The following is a 19,931-nucleotide window of genomic DNA, read 5'->3' on the forward strand; positions in this document are numbered from 1 at the left end:
AAACATTACTTCATCGCTATTTTACTGTCCCCCATGTGGAGATGGATCCACAGCCGAAACTTTAGGTCAGTTCCTGTTACTCTGTCCGATTGAAAGAGCTGTATTAAAGGCACTCCCATCTCTGCAGGAAAGTTAATGCTGCTCTCAACACAATATACTGCAGCTAAATATAGCGATACTGTCACTGCCTGTGGGCCACGTGTTCCTGCTGTCAGTCTATATGTCATGTTCATCCACACCCAGAAACATTACTGCTGTAGCACAAGAGTTATATAGGCGCAGTCCATAGAGCAAAAATCTCTTAATCTCAGAACTGTGGGTTCAGCCCCCACATTGGGTCCCTCTGTGTCAATTTGATCCCCCCAATCCTCCTAGCATGACCTGATGGCGTAACAGTGATACCCAGTACCCAGCGTAATTCAGCTTTCTTTCCACTTGATTCAGATTTTGATCTGAAATCATCAGCCGAACAAGAGTTTGTCTAAATCGAGGGAGATCTGCTCACAAGCAAGTATTAAACACTTCAGCATTTTCTGTTCGAATACCACACTTTGTCAAAACACTGCCGCTTCTTAAGCTAATAAGTAACGGTTTTTGAGCACGCATTGTATTGTTAATGCTTATATTAAAAAAGCATAAATTCACATAGTGGAATTTGGACTGAACAAAGTAGTCCAGCCCTTTTACAACATTACATACCCACTGATTAAAGCTTAAAACTACAGCAGCAGGAGTAACAATAATGGCAACAACATGTTTGGAGTTCGGCATTTCATTTATTCTGCGGAAACATCTTATCGGAATGAACTGCCCGAGATAAAAGAGTAATTGCGGCTCCAGATCGTTTTTACAGAGCATTGCGTTGTTCTGTTCATGCTGACTACACGCTTTACATTTGTCATTTACTGCAAGCGTTTCTTTTCCAGGTTTTTCTGAAATTCCTCGCATTTGAGCCAGCACTAAAATATTTCATTCCCGTCGCTGAATACATCGTGGAAACGGTATTTGCAACGGAATGCTGTCAGACATGAAACCTTTTCGTTATTCGGTTCTGAAGTTTGAAAATGAAAATAAAACGGGGGTCACTTCATAGGCTTGAAAGAAGTCCAAGCAGCATAGAAACCCGCGAATTCTCACAAAGGCTGCACCTTTCTTCTGCTGCTGTTATAAATCAGCCTTAAACATTTGAATGCATACCTTACTGCTGCTAATCACATTCACGTGTTTACGAAGCTTTTTTCTGTCCGTTATGTTTTTGCATAGCAGTTTCTCCGTTTTCCTCGTATTGTGATTGTCAGCGAGCACAACAAGACTGAAACAGTGTAAAGGCAGGTAAAAAAGTCAGGGTAAAACGCCTGATTGTCGGGAGTGGGATTTAAACCCGTGCCTCTATTTGGAGAGTGAAACACAAAGCTTAATAGACACAAAGCTGTGAATTTGCTGTTTTAAAATGCTCGACTATCCTGAAGAAATAGGTGCTGACTGCACCAGTCGCATCCGATTTTCCGTATTTTTAGGACGATTGATACGACTGGACTAACACAATTTGTGGCGTTTAGCATGACATGGAAAACGGTACCGGAGCATTTGGGTCCGGACTACCAGACTCAGAAACAGTTTTTACCCCCGCACTATCAAACTATTAAACTCCCAGCCTCTCTCACTCTCACCTGACCTCTCACCTATGATCTGAACCTCACAGTGCCTTCTTTCTTACCAAAAACCCAAACACACATTGAAAATCTATCTCTACCATACATGTCAAAAGCTCACTCCCCATCATTTCTATCCCTTTATTTCATTCTTTTGATGCGTGTTTTTGCACATAACCTGTTACCTTTTTGTTGTTTTGCACGCTGCCTGTTGTTTTTTGGACATCGGCTGTTGTCTCTCTCTTTCTTTTGTTATACAATTGTATTGTTGTTGTGTTTTTTTCTTTGTACTACTTATGTCCGAGAGCTAGCTAAATAGCATTCCGTTATACCATATACCTGTGTATGAGTATAATGACAATAAACTTGAACTTGAACTTGAACTTGACATAGTCTTGCAGGCAGTATATTATTTTATCGTTTACTCGTTTAAAAAAACACGGTCTTCTCGTTCCTAAGTCAGATTTTTTGTGCTTTCGAACGTTACTTCCAACGTGGACTGACAGCTCACCCGATCTGTTTGTGATCAGACCATGGAGTCGGGGGCTGTACCAAGCGCACGTTCCTTCCCAATGCTGAGGCGATCATTCGGAAGATGGGTGTGAAGAGAAACAAGCTTTGTTGACTAAAAAACAAGGCAGGATATGCAAGAATACTAATCACTGGCGACAGTTATGTTCTCTTACTATTGAGATCCCTACATTGCGAGTTTTTTTAAGACTTTGAAACTAAAGGAAAGCGGTGACAAGTGGAACTGGCACGGGTGGGGCTTGAACCCACGCTCTTCGGTTTACGAGACCGACGCCTTACCACTTGGCCACCGCGCCTTCGCGTAAGCATGGGAATAAGGTTGTTCAAATTATTTTTTTCTGAATCTGGTTTACATCGCCAAATGTAAACCGGAGGCAGCAACAACAATAAAAGGGATACTTGTCCTTAAACTCGGACGTGATGTTCTGCAGACATGTGCACAATGTCCTGTTTTCTTGCAGTGTAGACATTTTGCTGTTCACGCTCCGCATTCATCTGCTTTGTGCATTCTTAGTCCGCACCTGTAACATTTAATGTCAGCCGTCCCCTGTTCTTCTATTTCTCTAGCATGACTGCGTCCTGCTGCTCGGCTTTTGTTTGTAAAGTTTGAGCGAGCGCCCCGTTCAGTGTCACTTTGTCACTGTGGTCAGAAAGCATTCATGATTCTGCTTGAGCTGCTTCATGAATTCTAGCGACTGTAAGAGCTCTTTCTAAAGTCAGCCCTTCCTCCTGCAGCAATTTATAGTCTCTTATGTGCACATTTTTCCACAAGTTGATCTCTTAACATGTCAGTTTCCAATACTCCAAAGTCACAAGATTTAGCCAGTTCTCTTAGTGCAGTCACAAAAGCATCAACAGATTCGTCCTGAGACTAAGTTCTCTGCCTAAATTTATGCCGTTCCAAAACCACATTTCTCCGCGGTGTAAAGGAAGCGTCTAAGGCAGCTACAGTCTTTTTCTCCAGGGAGGTTGGCGAAAATCCGCTGCACGGGAGCCCCGATACAGTGCAGTAATGTAGCACGTCCCACGGCATCCTGAGCTTCTGTAGATCCACTGGCTATTTAAAACAAATCTGTACGACTCCATCCATATCTTGTATTCCGTATACAAATCCCGGGCTCCGAGGTTCAGTAGAAGCGGTGGAAAAAGCTGGGCATAAGCAAAGCTTCTCGGCGCGGCTGCCATATCTTCCATGGCCAAGCTAAACGAAAAGTCCGAAAATTCAGAAGTTCGTTTCTACCAGCAAGAGAACTAAAATCTGCACTGCACTCGCTTTGAGTCCGTCAAGCACTCATCTCTCGTCGCCTTCAATGTTGTGTATGTTAATTAAGAGACGTTTTTATATCATTTTAACTATTTTATTAACTACACAGATCACGCCCTTACACCATATATACCTGCCTTCTACTCTCTCGTTCTGTTGTCTGGCGATGTCTACTCACTATACTACATTTAGCATGACTTCTTGTTGCAGTTGAGCTCAAAGCTGGAGATGATCTCCATATTCTACCACACTATCTAGTCCGAAACGTAGTACACAGTACATACTTTTTTAAGTGAAGTCAGGTTGTTAAAAAATTAAACCAGCGCCCTGTCACTGAAACGTACCCCATTCTCCCGCGCAACAAGCGGGGGTACTCAGCACTATGCTAACGAGGAGCGCTTGTCTGCAGCTGAGCGTCAGTTCTGTTTACTGTCAGCAGTCATTGCCTCATTTCCAAAGACTTTTTCACCTGCTTTCAGCTTTTAAAGACAGTCAAAAACGCTCAAGAAGTAATTCATGTCAGTTGGAAGTCTGTTTCTGTTGTCTCAGCTCTTGATAAAGGAAAGCCGTGCGTGGGAGACTCCCTCTCTGAAGACGTTTGCCGTCACCCTGCGAGGGAGAAGAGCCATCAATCACCGAGGCAACCACTGAGACAGTTAACATTAAACACGTGAAATGCGAGATGTTGTGATTTTTTCCCCGCTTAAGGCTTCTATTGTTTCTTCTCTAACGAGAAAGACCTCTTTATTAGAAGTGAGATTTTAACAAACGTCTCCAGGGTTAACTGCGACCTGAACGCAACGCCTTAGACCACCAGCCATCTTGCCTGTGGTACTTAGAGCAGCGCTCAATAAAAATGATCAGAAACCGAAAGCGCTTCTTATGCGGATCAGTATATTCCGATTCCACTGGTTCAGCAGAAGAAATAAGAAAAGCCGCACTCAAAGCACTGTGTTGCCATTACGGGTACTCTGCAGCTGCTTTAAAATCTACTCACACCGTGTTGCCATTAAGGCTACCTAGTTAAAAAAAAACTTATCGTCATCTTTTTGAACGTGATTATTAGACACCCGTTAAATCTCCACCGAGGTTTCTTGAGAGATCTTCAGCGAGCGAGTATTAAAAAACTACGTCGCTTCCAACCTCTGCTGTCACTGTAAACTCGGACGTGATGTTCTGCAGAGTTGCAGTGTGCCTTTCCTCTTGTCGTATTCAAGAGTACTCACTGTGTGAGCTCCTCACTGCGTGTTCTGTACTCTACTGTGATTTAATTTAGATGATTACGTGGAGTAGAGTGACAAGATCTACTTGAACATTTTCGGTTTGTGAAATGAAACACTAAATACACTACTGTAAATACAAGTAATGGACATTTAAAATAACCACAGTACAGCTAGAAGAGTGAAAGATAAAAGACTATTTAGAATGACATTCACAATAGACTTAAGAACAGCACAACCGCCCGAAAAGGGTCTTGAACCCTGGGCCCTCAGATTAAAAGTCTGATGCTATACCGACTGAGCTATCCGGGCTCTGAAAGAAGGTCAACACTATCGGGATCCTCGCAAGTCACGTGTCTCTTGTTCCGAAGAGCAGTCATACCTGACCCGTCTGGAATGACCACTGACAGACTATCCAGAAGCGACGGCACCAATCCCAGTAGAATGAGTGAGAAATACAGCATGACATGGGTAGTTAAGGGGCTCCCACAATCCATCTTTCCTCACATTACTGATTTTTTTCAATAGCATTTGGACCTTTTTTCACATTCAGATTTTTTTCTCATTTTATAAAATCTTTTAATCAACAACATTAAAAAGAAAACAAATGGAACATTTTTTGGAACAATAATTAAAACAATCTTTCAATGCCTTGGTTGTATACGTGTGCACACCCTTTATAAAGGGAGTTGCAACAGTGCTGAAATTTAAAGAGCATTTCTGTAGAGAAAACAGCCTTGATGTTAAGCTTAGGGAGCCTGTCTTTTAGAAATTCTATTTCTTAACACCTTGCACAGCCTCCCGACAGACTAACAAATATTTTTTGGAGAAATTGGCTCACACACCGGAAGACACTAACGTTTATTTACGTTAGAGTATGTGAATAACAGTTTAACCGAAAAGGTTTGTAATTGTGATTTTGTTAAAATTCAATAAATCGTCTCTCAACAGTTAGAATTTATTAAGAAATTGTTTTATTTCATAAACTATAAGACAATTAAGAGAGTTTATAGGTCATATCCGTCGCTTATGTTCTTTTAACTCTAGAGTTTAGGATCCAAACCCAGCTGCGGACGATTGTGTTTCTTGAATCTCTTGTAATCATCAAAAGTCGATGTGGAGTCCTTCAGTACTTTCTCGAGTTGTGCCATGGATATTTTATACGATGAATACTTGTCATGCTCTTTTGCATTTTCCTTAACAAACGGAAAAAGTTCAAAGTGTGTTTATGGCTGTGCGTCACATCTACACGAGAGCATTTGTAACAGTACAGGACACGCAGTGAGGAGTTCGTGAAGCTTTCAGTTTAGTGCGCAGATCAGGAGGAGGATTCGCTCGCTGAATGATCTCTCAAGAAATCCCGGGTGAGATTCAACAGGTGTTTTCTGCAACAGCCACGACAAGTGTGAAGCAATCTCTGGATTTCCTGAATTTGAACTAAATTATTAGTTCAAATAATTTAGGATTTAACAGAACTAAATGAGGTACATTTAAAACAGCAGCGCAACTCTGGAGCACGTCGAGTGTGCCTGTATTTAATTGTGTAAACCTGGCTCTCTCTGAACACGAGCAAAGAGTTCTCACTCAACAGAAGACTGTGATGTGAGTACTGTAACATAAAGCACCTGGAGATGCCAGGGATTGAACCAGGGACCTCATACATGCGAAGCATGCGCTCTACCACTGAGCTACATCCCCGATGAAAAACGTAAAGGAACAGACTTAGAGATGTGCAGATGCTCACTGATCACAATCCACCACTCACGAAGAATGCCTGCAGTTTCCCACTTTCACGTTTCCTCTACTACAGAATAAATTCATGGGAATGAAGAAATAAGGAAGGAAAAATAATCGCATTGAAGCTTCAAGAGACTGGGCACAAATTAATCTATTATTTTTGTATCCAGTCACACGTGCGACTGTGGTTAATTCCCAGACGGGGAAGTGCTTTTTTTCTACCTCCTTACTCGACTGTCTTTCAATTCTGTTTTATTTGAAAGCTTTTTGCATATTTTAAGTGCTCTTGATTAAACTATGCATAGAAAAACAGCACTACTGATGATTTTCATGGACCGATGCACACTTATTCTGTACAACACGAGTGATAAAACCCTGTCTGCAAATATTGTAGAAGAAAATAAAAGGGTGAAACAACGCCCCAACCAAAGGAATGGTAACAGGAAGGATCGTGTTCTTATTTGATAAGTCCTTTTGAGATGTCTTGTCAATGCACACAGGCGTTAGAGCTGAATAATTTACTTTTAGTGGTGTTTTTAAACAAAGATGGAACATGTTATTTCTATACCAGGAAGAAAGGAGCAGACTTTAACTTTAAGAGGCAAAAACGACACCTTATCAAAGCTAATATTAATTAAAATGACATCACAACAAAAGAGTGGAGACTTGAGTGAATAAAATTAGTTTTCATTGGACGTCTGTGTCTCCATAACTTTGTAGGTGAGAGAGAGGATTGTGATAATTTGCAGGTGCTTCTCGGAAGTGCGTTGGTGGTACAGGCGCCTTCCAAATAATTAAGTCGGGTTTGAATCCCAGCCAGTACCAACCCAAATCTTTTCAAGATAATTTGTGGTCCGCTAACACATCTTTTGAAACACTACAACAGGTAACACCCCGTGTGAAACATCATGAACATCTGTTAAAGCCTGAGTTTTACATACTCTAACGTAAATAAACGTTAGTGTCTTCCGGTGTGTGAGCCAATTTCTAAAAAAAAATATGTGTTAGTCTGCCGGGAGGCTGTGCAAGGTGTTATAAAATAGAATTTCTAAAAGACATTATCCCTAAGCTTAGCATCAAGGCAGAAAAAATGCTGTTTTCTCTACAGAAATGCTCTTTACATTTCAGCACTGTTGCAACTCCCTTTATAAAAGCATACAACCAAGGCATTGAAAGTTTTTTTTTAATTATTGTTCCAAAAAATGTTCCATTTGTTTTCTTTTTAATGTTGTTGATTAAAATATTTTATTAAATGTGAAAAAAAATCTGAATGTGAAAAAAGGTCAAAATGCTATTGAAAAAAATCAGTAATGTGAGGAAAGATGGATTGTGGGAGCCCCTTAACTACCCATGTCATGCTGTATTTCTCTCTCATTCTACTGGGAGTGGTGCCGTCGCTTCTGGATAAAGTCTGTCAGTGGTCATTCCAGACGGGTCAGGTATGACTGCTCTTCGGCGCAAGAGACACGTGACTTGCGAGGATCCCGACAGTGTCTATCTTCTTTCAGAGCCCGGATAGCTCAGTCGGTAGAGCATCAGACTTTTAATCTGAGGGCCCAGGGTTCAAGTCCCTGTTCGGGCGGCTGTGCCGTTTTTAATCCTATTGTGAATGTCATTCTAAATAGTCTTTTATCTTTCACTCTTCTAGCTGTACTGTGGTTATTTTATATGTCCATTACTTGTTTTTACAGTAGTGTATTTAGTGTTTCATTTCACAAACCGAAAATGTTCAAGTAGATCTTGTCACTCTACTCCACGTAATCATCTAAATTAAATCACAGTAGAGTACAGCTCACACAGTGAGTACTCTTGAATACGACAAGCACACTGCACATCTGCAGAACATCATGTCCAAGTTTACAGTGACAGCAGAGGATGGAAGCGAAGTAGTTTTTTATTATTCGCTCGCTGAACGATCTCTCAAGAAACCTCGGTTGAGATTTAACGGGTGTCTAATAATCACGTTCAAAAAGGTGACGATAAGTTTTTTTTAACTAGGTAGCCTTAATGGCAACACGGTGTGAGTAGATCTTAAAGCAGCTGCAGACAGAGTACCCGTAATGGCAACACAGTGCTTTGAGTTCGGCTTTTCTTATTTCTTCTGCAGAACCAGTGGTATCGGAATATACTGATCCGCATAAGAAGCGCTTTCGGGTTCTGATCATTTTTATTGAGCGCTGCTCTAAACAACAAGAAGTCATGCTTAATGTAGTATAGTGAGTAGACATCGCGAGACAACAGATCGAGAGAGTAGAAGGCAGGAATTTAAGGTGTAAGGGCGTGATCTGTGTAGTTAATAAAATAGTTAAAATAATATAAAAACGTCTCTACATTTAGATACACAACATTTATGGCGACGAGAGATGAGTGCTTGACGGACTCAAAGCGAGCAGAACACTGCAGATTTTAGTTCTCTTGCTGGTAGAAACGAACTTCTGAATTTTCGGACTTTTCGTTTAGCTTGCGCCATGGAAAATATGGCCGCCGCGCCGAGAAGCTTTGCTTATGCCCGGCTTTTTCCACCGCTTCTACTGAACCTCGGAGCTCCGGATTTGTATACGGAATACAAGATATGGATGGAGTCGTACAGATTTTTTTTAAATAGCCGGTGGATCTACAGAAGCTGAGGATGCGGTGAGACGTGCTACATTACTGCACTGTATCGGGGCTTCCGTGCAGCGGATTTTTGCCAAACTCCCTGGAGAAAAAGTCTGTAGCTGCCTTAGACGCTTCCTTTACACCGCGGAGAAATGTGGTTTTGGAACGGCATAAATTTAGGCAGAGAACTTAGTCTCAGGACGAATCTGTTGATGCTTTTGTGACTGCACTAAGAGAACTGGCTAAATCTTGTGACTTTGGAGTATTGGAAACTGACATGTTAAGAGATCAACTTGTGGAAAAATGTGCACATAAGAGACTATAAATTGCTGCAGGAGGAAGGGCTGACTTTAAAAAGAGCTCTTACAGTCGCTAGAATTCATGAAGCAGCTCAAGCAGAATCAAGAATGCTTTCTGACCACAGTGACAAAGTGACACTGAACGGGGCGCTCGCTCAAACTTTACAAACAAAAGCCGAGCAGCAGGACGCAGTCATGCTAGAGAAATAGAAGAACAGGGGACGGCTGACATTACATGTTACAGGTGCGGACTAACAACGCACAAAGCAGATGAATGCGGAGCGTGAACAGCAAAATGTCTACACTGCAAGAAAACAGGACATTATGCACATGTCTGCAGAACATCACGTCCGAGTTTAAGGACAAGTATCCCTTTTATTGTTGTTGCTGCCTCCGGTTTACATTTGGCGATGTAAACCAGATTCAGAAAAAAATAATTTGAACAACCTTATTCCCATGCTTATTCGAAGGCGCGGTGGCCAAGTGGTAAGGCGTCGGTCTCGTAAACCAAAGAGCGTGGGTCCAAACCCCACCCGTGCCTGTTTCATTTGTCACCGCTTTCCTTTAGTTTCAAAGTCTTAAAAAAACTCGCAATGTAGGGATCTCAATAGTAAGAAAACATAACTGTCGCCAGTGATTAGTATTCTTGCATATCCTGCCTTGTTTTTTAGTCAACAAAGCTTGTCTCTCTTCACACCCATCTTCCGAATGATCGTCTCAGCATTGGGAAGGAACGTGCGCTTGGTACAGCCCCCCACTCCATGGTCTGATCACAAACAGATCTGGTGAGCTGTCAGTCCAGGTTGGAAGTAACGTTCGAAAGCACTAAAAATCTGACTTAGGAACGAGAAGACCGTGCTTTTTCATACGAGTAAACGATAAAATAATATACTGCCTGCAAGACTATGTCAAGTTCAAGTTCAAGTTTATTGTCATTATACTCATACACAGGTATATGGTATAACGAAATGCTATTTAGCTAGCTCTCGGACATAAGTAGTACAAAGAAAAAAACACAACAACAATACAATTGTATAACAAAAGAAAGACAGAGACAACAGCCGATATGCAAAAAACAACAACAGGCAGTGTGCAAAACAACAAAAAGGTAACAGGTTATGTGCAAAAACATGCATCAAAAGAATGAAATAAAGGGATAGAAATGATGGGGAGTGAGCTTTTGACATGTATGGTAGAGGTAGATTTTCAATGTGTGTTTGGGTTTTTGGTGAGAAAGAAGGCACTGTGAGGTTCAGATCATAGGTGAGAGGTGAGGTGAGAGTGAGAGAGGCTGGGAGTTTAATAGTTTGATAGTGCGGGGGTAAAAACTGTTTCTGAGTCTGGTAGTCCGGACCCGAATGCTCCGGTACCGTTTTCCATGTCATGCTAAACGCCACAAATTGTTCGTCCAGTTGTATCAATCGTCCTAAATTTACGGAAAATCGGATGTGACTGATACAATCCGCACCCATTTCTTCAGGATAGTTGAGCGGTTTAAAACAGCAAATTTACAGATTTGTGTCTTTTAAGCTTTGTGTTTCGCTCTCTAAATAGAGGCACGGGTTCAAATCCCACTCCCGACAATCAGGCGTTTTACCCTGTCTTTTTTACCTGCCTTTACACTGTTTCAGTCTTGTTGTGCTCGCTGACAATCACAGTACGAGGAAAACGGAGAAACTGCTTAGCAAAAACATAACGGACAGAAAAAAGCTTCGTAAACACGTGAATGTGATTAGCAGCAGTAAGGTATGTATTCAAATGTTTAAGGCTGATTTATAACAGCAGCAGAAGAAAGGTGCAGCCTTTGTGAGAATTCGCGGGTTTTTATGCTGCTTGGACTTCTTTCAAGCCTATGAAGTGACCCCCGTTTTATTTTCATTTTCAAACTTCAGAGCCGAATAACAAAGAGGTTTCATGAGTGACAGCATTCCGTTCCAAATACCGTTTCCACGATGTATTCAGCGACGGGAATGAAATATTTTAGTGCTGGCTAAAATGCGAGGAATTTCAGAAAAACCTGGAAAAGCAACGCTTGCAGTAAATGACAAATGTAATGCGTGTAGTCAGCATGAACAGAACAACGCAATGCTCTGTAAAAACGATCTGAAGCCGCAATTACTCTTTTATCTCGGGCAGTTCATTCCGATACGTTTCCGCAGAATAAATAAAATGCCGAGCTCCAAACATGTTGTTGCCATTATTGTTACTCCTGCTACTGTAGTTTAAAGCTTTAATCAGTGGGTATGTAATGTTGTAAAAGGGCTGGACTACTTTGTTCAGTCCAAATTCCACTATGTGAATTTATGCTTTTTTAATATAAGCATTAACAATACAATGCGTGCTCAAAAACCCTTACTTATTAGCTTAAGAAACGGCAGTGTTTTGACAAAGTGTGGTATTCGAACAGAAAATGCTGAAGTGTTTAATACTTGCTTGTGAGCAGATCTCCCTCGATTTAGACAAACTCTTGTTCGGCTGATGATTTCAGATCAAAATCTGAATCAAGTGGAAAGAAAGCTGAATTACGCTGGGTACTGGGTATCACTGTTATGCCATCAGGTCATGCTAGGAGGATTGGGGGGATGAAATTGACACAGAGGGACCCAATGTGGGGGCTGAACCCACAGTTCTGAGATTAAGAGATTCTTGCTCTATGGACTGCGCCTATATAACTCTTGTGCTACAGGAATAATGTTTCTGGGTGTAGATGAACATGACATTATAGACTGACAGCAGGAACACGTGGCCCACAGGCAGTGACAGTTTCGCTATATTTGGCTGCAGTATATTGTGTTGAGAGCAGCATTAACTTTCCTGCAGAGATGGGAGTGCCTTTAATACAGCTCTTTCAATCGGACAGAGTAACAGGAACTGACCTAAAGTTTCGGCTGTGGATCCATCTCCACATGGGGGACAGTAAAATAGCGATGAAGTAATGTTTCTGGGTGTGGATGAACATGACATAATAGACTGCCAGCAGGAACACGTGGCCCACAGGCAGTGACAGTTTCGCTATATTTGGCTGCAGTATATTGTGTTGAGAGCAGCATTAACTTTCCTGCAGAGATGGGAGTGCCTTTAATACAGCTCTTTCAATCGGACAGAGTAACAGGAACTGACCTAAAGTTTCGGCTGTGGATCCATCTCCACATGGGGGACAGTAAAATAGCGATGAAGTAATGTTTCTGGGTGTGGATGAACATGACATAATAGACTGCCAGCAGGAACACGTGGCCCACAGGCAGTGACAGTATCGCTATATTTGGCTGCAGTATATTGTGTTGAGAGCAGCAATAACTTTCCTGCAGAGATGGGAGTGCCTTTAATACAGCTCTTTCAATCGGACAGAGTAACAGGAACTGACCTAAAGTTTCAGCTGTGGATCTATCTCCACATGGGAGAAAGAGACAGTAAAATTGCGATGAAGAAACATAAAGATTTGTGCTCGCTGCAAAGTAGGAAAGAGGTGGTCAGACACATGAAACAGCTTGGTGATAATTTGCAGTGACAATTTTATGTTATTTAGTACACGGATTTCTCTTCATGTTCCTTAAGATGTGTAATTTGTATGTTGGTTGTATGAGAACAGTTTCTCCTAAAGTCCTGTCAATTGACAGTGGAGAGCTAGCTGGTGCACATCTTCAAGAAGACTCTCTTTAAGGCGGTTACAAGTTTCTCGAACAAATCTGTGTCATATTTTTAAAATAGTTTAGCTAATGAGCAACGAGAGTACAAATAAATTCTCCCACCCTCCATTTGAAGATAAAACTCCATGTGCGAGTCAAAGTTACCTTGAAGCTACTGATGTTCGTCATTATTGGACATTCCCGATGATATTGACTAAGAAGCTCAATTTTTACGTGTTGTAGTTCAACATGTGCAAAACATTCGTATCCCCTGCAAATATCGGCAAGGTCAGTGATATTCTCAACAATTTGTGCCATTGCAATTCGTGCGATTGGTGCCATACTTTTTCGAAATGTATACTGACATGCCAGGATCAGAGGGTCATATTTAAAAAACTGGTGCATTAAAATTTCTTGTACTTCAGGATTTTGATAGTCTGTTACATTGTCTTTCACACGTCAGAACTGTGAGACATTTTCATAATCGGGGGGAAGGCCGTAGCAATAAGCAGAAAGTGCAATCACCTTTTCCCAGTGTAAGTCCCTGTTGTGGTGAGTTTTTAAAATTGGTTTGCGATTTTCTGAAATATATTCCATACAAAAATATAAATTGGACAGTCGCTATTTATTTGGATATTCCCGTTCAGTGAAGATGTCTACAGTATTCCAGCCGGATTAGTACTGATTGAAGAGAGCCATCTACAGGCGAAAGGCGACATAACATCACAGCAGCACCATTTAAGGTGGAACGAAAAACACGCATAAGAAGCTGGTGAATAAGAAGCTACTGTAACTTCAACCTCGTAGCAGACCCTTGGAGGCACGCTCAAAATAATCATCTTTCCAAGTACTTAAGAGTCATATTTAGATCGCTTTACTGCAATTTTATGTGATTGATGGGAGATGTGAAGCCATCGAGCCTGTACTGCACTTTCACATTGAAACTGAAGCCATTTCTCATGCTTTCTCTCAGTTTCGGGGCTGCAATTGAGTGTAAAGGAGGCGACTTGAAATTGAAACGTGTAATCACCTTACAGAGGGTCTTCACGACGGGGTGCGTCAGCTAGTTCTCCATTATTGTCAGTTTACTGGACTTCTGAAGAAACCTATCTACAGCGAAGATACAAACTGCACAGTTTAAGGCACATGAAGAGAAATCTGTTTGCTGATTGACTCAAAAAATGTCGATACATATAATCTGCCAGGCTGATTTACTTGTCTGACCACCTCCCTCAGTTCCCCTTTGCTGTTAGCACAATTCTTTCAGTTTCTTTTCTTGTATTTTCCTTGCTATTTTAGTGTTCCCCATGTATAGATGGATCCACAACCGAAACCGTTTTCACCCTGTGTTTCTGCAGCGTCAGTCTGTATGAGGAGCACGACTTGCACAGCTCCAGTGGCGCAATTGGTCAGCGTGCGGTACTTATACAGCAGTGCACAGCGGAGTCATGCCGAGGTTGTGAGTTCAAGCCTCACCTGGAGCAGTGTCTTTAGCTACTGAGAGCAACTTTCGAGTTTAGATAGTGTTAGGTATTTGATGGAGATAAATTAACATCAAACGAACAAGTAAAGATTTATTTCGAGTCACAATCGAAGAAGGCTCCACAGCTGAAACGTTGTGTTTACTTCTATTTTCAGCATGGAATAAACCTATACTTTTCCATTTGCAGCCCACGCATGCTGTGATGCAGCTCCCTACTTAAATTTCTATCAGCTGTGTACCTCCAGTTGACCTGTACATAAATATATGAGAGAGGTCTACTGAGACAAGAGGAGCACTGAAGACTTGATAAAGCTCTCGCATTAGATTCTGTGTTTATGTTGTTCCCCAGATTTGTTTTTAATGTTCTTTTTCTTTTGAAGTTGTTGCGTTTGGTTTTTTTTCTGATTGGTAGCTACAACGGGTCAGTTGCAACAAACTGGCTGCTGAAATTTGTCAGCAGCTCTGTAGCAAACCTGTTCTCAATTGCAACAAACCTAAAATAACAGCTGCTCCCCATTAGATGTTACTAAAGTAGGAGACTAAGCAGACGAAGTGGAACAATAGATTACATTGGAACTGTCCTGAATGTAGTGGAAATAATATCGTCATTAAGTAATGAACAATTGCTTTCCAGACACTACAATTATTCACAAGGAATTTTATCAATACTTATTTTATTAATAAAAGTGTAATATCTTAATAATCAACTTTAATGTTATCTTTATCAGTAGCTGTATTACAGGTAATGCATGCACAGACTTTATTATACTATAATGAATTTTCAGATATCCCGGGGAGAGAACTGAAATGAAGGAAATACATATTTAAAAGGGGTGTAAGTCTTAAATGTGTTCTGTCACATAGGGGTGTTAATTGAATAGATTTGTTGTAATATTATTTGACTCTACACTTGTGTTTCTCAGGAGACAGCATTAATATTGGGGATTTGCGGATACAGATAATAAGTTGTACTATACAGGCAAATGTATGGTTACCTTAATGAAAAAAAACTCTTATCATTACCCTTTTCAACATTATTATTTAAGACAGTCTTTCAGAACAGTATTCTCGTATTAGTGGCTATAGTCTAATCATAATGGTGGTGAAACAGGCGAAATGTGCGGAAAGAATTGGAGATGGAACAGGAGACTCATCCAGTCGATAGAAAGCTTGGGTAGGACTGCACTAACACCGTGCCAGTGCTTAGTAGCGTCATTTAAAAATAATACGTGGTTTAACAATATCAACTGCTCTTCTGTGAGCTCAGCTCCACTACTAGTAATACATTGCCCAAATTTTCAAATTAGATACATGTGTTTTCTACGTGTATGTAATAGGTACTTTTTTGTTTTAACTGATTTAAAATATAATCTTTATAAAACAGACAAAGGGTTTATGTGTCGCGCTGAAATTCACACACAAGTAAGGAAAGATATCGCGCTTAGGAAGAAATCCAGAGTGGAGACGCCGGCGATTGAAAACAACCACATACAGCCTGTATGTGCTCTACCACTGAACAAACTTCCGACAACTACTGTATCTTTATCTGCAGCACTTTCTTTTAGGAAGAGTGAGGAGTCTACAAGCCTAGAAAATAAGACAACTAAGTGAACGACAAATTTTCACTTTTTGATTAAAGAACATAAAAAACACCTTTCTTCCAGCCAAATTCAAACCAGAGAACAAAGAGTTCCCAGCTGTTTCCACTATATTCCTCCGCTCTTACAACTGAGTTATCGAAAACACAGGAAGCCCACCTTTTGTCTTACATAAAGCACAATGTAGTGCAGCGGTCCTATTTATTTAAAACCCAGTTCGAAATCAAATCTCATTCCCATAGTCCTGTTTAGTTTGAATTTAAGCAGTTGTAGCAGCAATGCTTGGTAATAAGACAGAATTAAGCGTTGCTGTGCTTTCCTTAATGAGGCCCCATCTCACTCTCCATCTCTGTGGTTCAGCCACAGAGAAAGTATTCATGCAGGCTGATTTAAGATGTTTTCGTTTGATAAGGGACAGCTCCCAAACGGGGATGCACTTAGATAAGCCTGGCTATCATGATCAATGGTCATCCATTGGCGCCTATCTGTCTAGGGAGTGCCAAATGGACATCTGGACTGCATTCCTAAGTGTCAGGAGTATGTGACTCGTATCTCACCTTGATCAACCAATTAGAGACTGGCAGGGTGTGGTAACACCATGTGGGTCTCCAATGCCCGCCAAACTCTCAACCAATCAGAACACATCTGTGTCTTGGTCAAAAAGGGAGCGCAAGCTCAGATCAGGGCTCTCCTTGGCCATTTTCGCGCATCCTCAGAGACAATCACGTGACAAAGGCTGTTGTCTGCAAAGGGACTTGGACTTTGTTCTAAGCGCGGGGCCGAGGATCCTGTACGTACTCAGAATTCTACCAACGTGAACGCTCCGCTTGATCAACGGCAGCCCACAGTTGGACCCTCGTCGACAACCTGAATAGCTTATTCAGAAGCAGCGCTGGACCGGGAACGAACCAGCTTCTTCCTGGGCAAAAGAGTGACTTGTGAGGACTTGCGGTCACACTCTGTGCATAGATACTTTCTACTAACCAGCCGGACTGCTGGTAGATCCCCTCGGAGCAACAACTGCCCTGCGCGCCCGTCCAACTCCGAGCTGCACCTCGACTGGTTGGCCGGTAGCCAGAGGACGCCGGGACAACGCCCATTGGACAACCGCTGGAACCGAGGCTGCAACAGAGCCTGTCAGCTGGTTTGGTGTTCGTGCCGGGAAATTTCAAATCCATACACAGTGGATAAGTAAACCCCATGTTCTACATTGCGTCTCGAGAATTCAATTGTACCTCAACACAAGTTGTTATCAATTTAATTCATGAGTATTGCATTTACTTCCGAGTTTAGAGTAACAGTGGGGAATAACACTGATTAGCGATTTGGTAACCAAACGATATATATTGACATATATTCTCTGTTGTCTATCTCTTTGTGTTTGCATCTCTTCGAGATTATATACCTTGTATATTGATAACCCTCACAGTAAGGTCTGCCGCTTGTATCCAGGCAGACTGGTATATGTTTGGTGCACAATTTATATTAATCACTGTATCTCGTGTATTGAACCCGTGTGTGTGCGTTGTTAGTTGTTCTGACGATTGATTTTCTAAAAGCCACAACGAACCACCTCGTGATTACTGCTACAATGAATAATTGTCTCAGTAAACCCATCAAACCTCTACACAGCTAAGGAAGAGTAGCTCGGAAAATACCCAACTCAATAAGCGAGAGCGTTGGTTGCTCTTGCTCTTAATGCAAGGAGCTGTTTTTTATTTCGCATTAATCATTATTAACCAGAAACAGCTGCACAACTGGTCGCATTTGTGATTATGTCACTTCTCTGCTTCAGCAAGGTCAATAAAAGACTCTGAAAGTAGTAGAGAAAAACTGAATTAAAATCATATTAGCAATTCTGAGTGATATCTGCATACAGGCAATCCAATAAGAACGTTGAAATCTTTGAATATCATCTCTCTATATATTGCGCTGCTTTTTACTGGGAGTAAAACTATTGGATTGAAGGGTTAAAATGTATTGTTGTTATTTGGAGAAATCAATGAACTCGTGATTTTATATGTTTTAAAAGACGGTCGTGCGCACAGAAAAAAGACAGTGCTGATTATTTTTCTGGAGACGGAGCACTGATGACCTATCCGAGCCAATTGATAAAGCCCACCCAGTGGATACTCTAGCAGAACGTGGAAGAACGTTCACCATTGTAACCAAGGCAACCACAGGAACAACATCAAGAAGCACAATCAATTCCCCATTTAAATCTTCCGTGTAAGGTATGCGATGTGAAAGCATGAAGTAAATCCCCTGATCTCTTTTGAACATGGACAAGGTATTTCTGATGGAGCGCAATGAGCAAAGATTTAATAAGCTACTCCTGCCGATGATTCAGCTTAAAGAAGTAAAAGCTTCACAAACAAAAGCAGCTCGCTACCACAGCCAATATTAAATGTACTTGGTGGCACATTACCATTTGCACTGGCTCAAAAGTGGTCTCGGCAGACGTTGTTCCCTATGTAAAGCTGAAAGCGCCAAAGAGCATTTCCATTGAGAAAAAAAAAATCTTTCTTGATGTTAAACATAGAGAGCCTGCCTTTTAGAATTCTCCCTCTAAACACCTTGTGCAGCCTCCCGACAGACTAACAAAAAGCACCTTTTCACCAACTCAATTTATAATACGCCCCTCAAAACTCACAACCGAATAACAATCCATCCGTATATTTGATTTCCAAGATCCATTCAAGGCAACTTGGGTCTTCGCAAGCAAATAATTTCAGGGAAGAAACTCAGTTTAGTCAACTACTGGTGCATTCAGCACACCACTTGCTTTTGCTTGTCAGGGTGGCCGAGTGGTCTAAGGCGCCAGACTCAAGGACATGTGTCTTTCCAGCTGGCTTGGGTGTTCTGGTCTCCAAATGGAGGCGTAGGCTCAAATCCCACTCCTGACAGCTTCCGTTTTTACCTCTCTTGAATTGTTCCAGTGCTAGCTGACAGTGAATGACTGAAATATAAAAGCAGCAGAAGAAAGCAAGCAACTCAGTGCAATTTGTGAGTATTCTGCACTGTTAAAATGCACAGGTTTTCATACTTTTTGGAATTCGTAGCTCAAGAAGTGACTCCTGTTTCATTTTCTATTCACCAACTCGATTTGCATTCCGCCCCTCACACCTCACAACAGAATAACAAACGGCTTCATGTGCCACAGCATTCCCCTGTAGATTCGGTTTGCACTATGAATTAGGCGACCCCGAATGAAATATTTTAGTGTTGGCTCAAATGTGAGGAATTTCATGAACCCTCAAAAAGGAATGCTTGCAGAAAATGCCAGCAATTCAAAGCGTGTAGGCAGCATGAACAGACCAATTCTGCAATTTCTTTTATCGCGGGCGGTGCTTTCCGAGTCGATGGCTCTGCATTAGAAATGAGAAGTGCTGAACTCTAAACACGTTCTTGCCATTACTGCTACTCCTGCTGCTACTCCTTCGTCCTCGAAAAAAGAAAAGACAGGCATGTTTTGAGTCTCAAAATGATCTTCTGGATCCACAAGAAACATGTACATTTGATTGATTCCGCAGTATTTTGGATGTACTGTACTTATAACTATACTTAAATAGAACAATTCAATTTATAGAACTTATTTTTTTATTTTTTGAGAGATGGGCTCACACACCGGAAGACACTAACGTTTCTCTTCGTTAGAAGTGCTGAACTCTAAACACGTTCTTGCCATTACTGCTACTCCTGCTGCTACTCCTTCGTCCTCGAAAAAAGAAAAGACAGGTATGTTTTGAGTCTCAAAATGATCTTCTGGATCCACAAGAAACATGTACATTTGATTGATTCCGCAGTATTTTGGATGTACTGTACTTATAACTTCCATCGAAGAGAGATTTCATCAGTTGCATGAAATTGAAACTTTCGACTTTTTGTCTGGTATTGAAAATATGTTTTAAAAAAGCCATAAA

General features: G+C 41.3%; 6 non-coding genes across 6 annotated transcripts; 4 read left to right on the top strand and 2 right to left on the bottom strand.

Annotated features, from left to right (window-relative positions):
- Positions 1 to 2,407: 2,407 nt before the first annotated feature.
- On the bottom strand, positions 2,408 to 2,479 carry trnat-cgu (transfer RNA threonine (anticodon CGU)). The gene has a single exon. It is a non-coding gene; the product is annotated as a tRNA-Thr (tRNA).
- A 3,814-nt stretch (positions 2,480 to 6,293) lies between these two features.
- Positions 6,294 to 6,365, bottom strand: trnaa-cgc (transfer RNA alanine (anticodon CGC)). Its single transcript has one exon. It is a non-coding gene; the product is annotated as a tRNA-Ala (tRNA).
- Positions 6,366 to 7,913: 1,548 nt separating this feature from the next.
- Positions 7,914 to 7,986, top strand: trnak-uuu (transfer RNA lysine (anticodon UUU)). Its single transcript has one exon. It is a non-coding gene; the product is annotated as a tRNA-Lys (tRNA).
- Positions 7,987 to 9,770: 1,784 nt separating this feature from the next.
- On the top strand, positions 9,771 to 9,842 carry trnat-cgu (transfer RNA threonine (anticodon CGU)). The gene has a single exon. It is a non-coding gene; the product is annotated as a tRNA-Thr (tRNA).
- A 4,475-nt stretch (positions 9,843 to 14,317) lies between these two features.
- On the top strand, positions 14,318 to 14,411 carry trnai-uau (transfer RNA isoleucine (anticodon UAU)). The gene is made up of 2 exons: positions 14,318 to 14,355; positions 14,376 to 14,411. It is a non-coding gene; the product is annotated as a tRNA-Ile (tRNA).
- A 4,390-nt stretch (positions 14,412 to 18,801) lies between these two features.
- Positions 18,802 to 18,914, top strand: trnal-caa (transfer RNA leucine (anticodon CAA)). Its single transcript has 2 exons — positions 18,802 to 18,839; positions 18,869 to 18,914. It is a non-coding gene; the product is annotated as a tRNA-Leu (tRNA).
- Positions 18,915 to 19,931: the final 1,017 nt, after the last annotated feature.

This window comes from Lepisosteus platostomus, chromosome 5, assembly GCF_059453375.1.
Source record: "Lepisosteus platostomus isolate fLepPlt1 chromosome 5, fLepPlt1.hap1, whole genome shotgun sequence".
Lineage (NCBI taxonomy): Eukaryota > Metazoa > Chordata > Actinopteri > Semionotiformes > Lepisosteidae > Lepisosteus > Lepisosteus platostomus.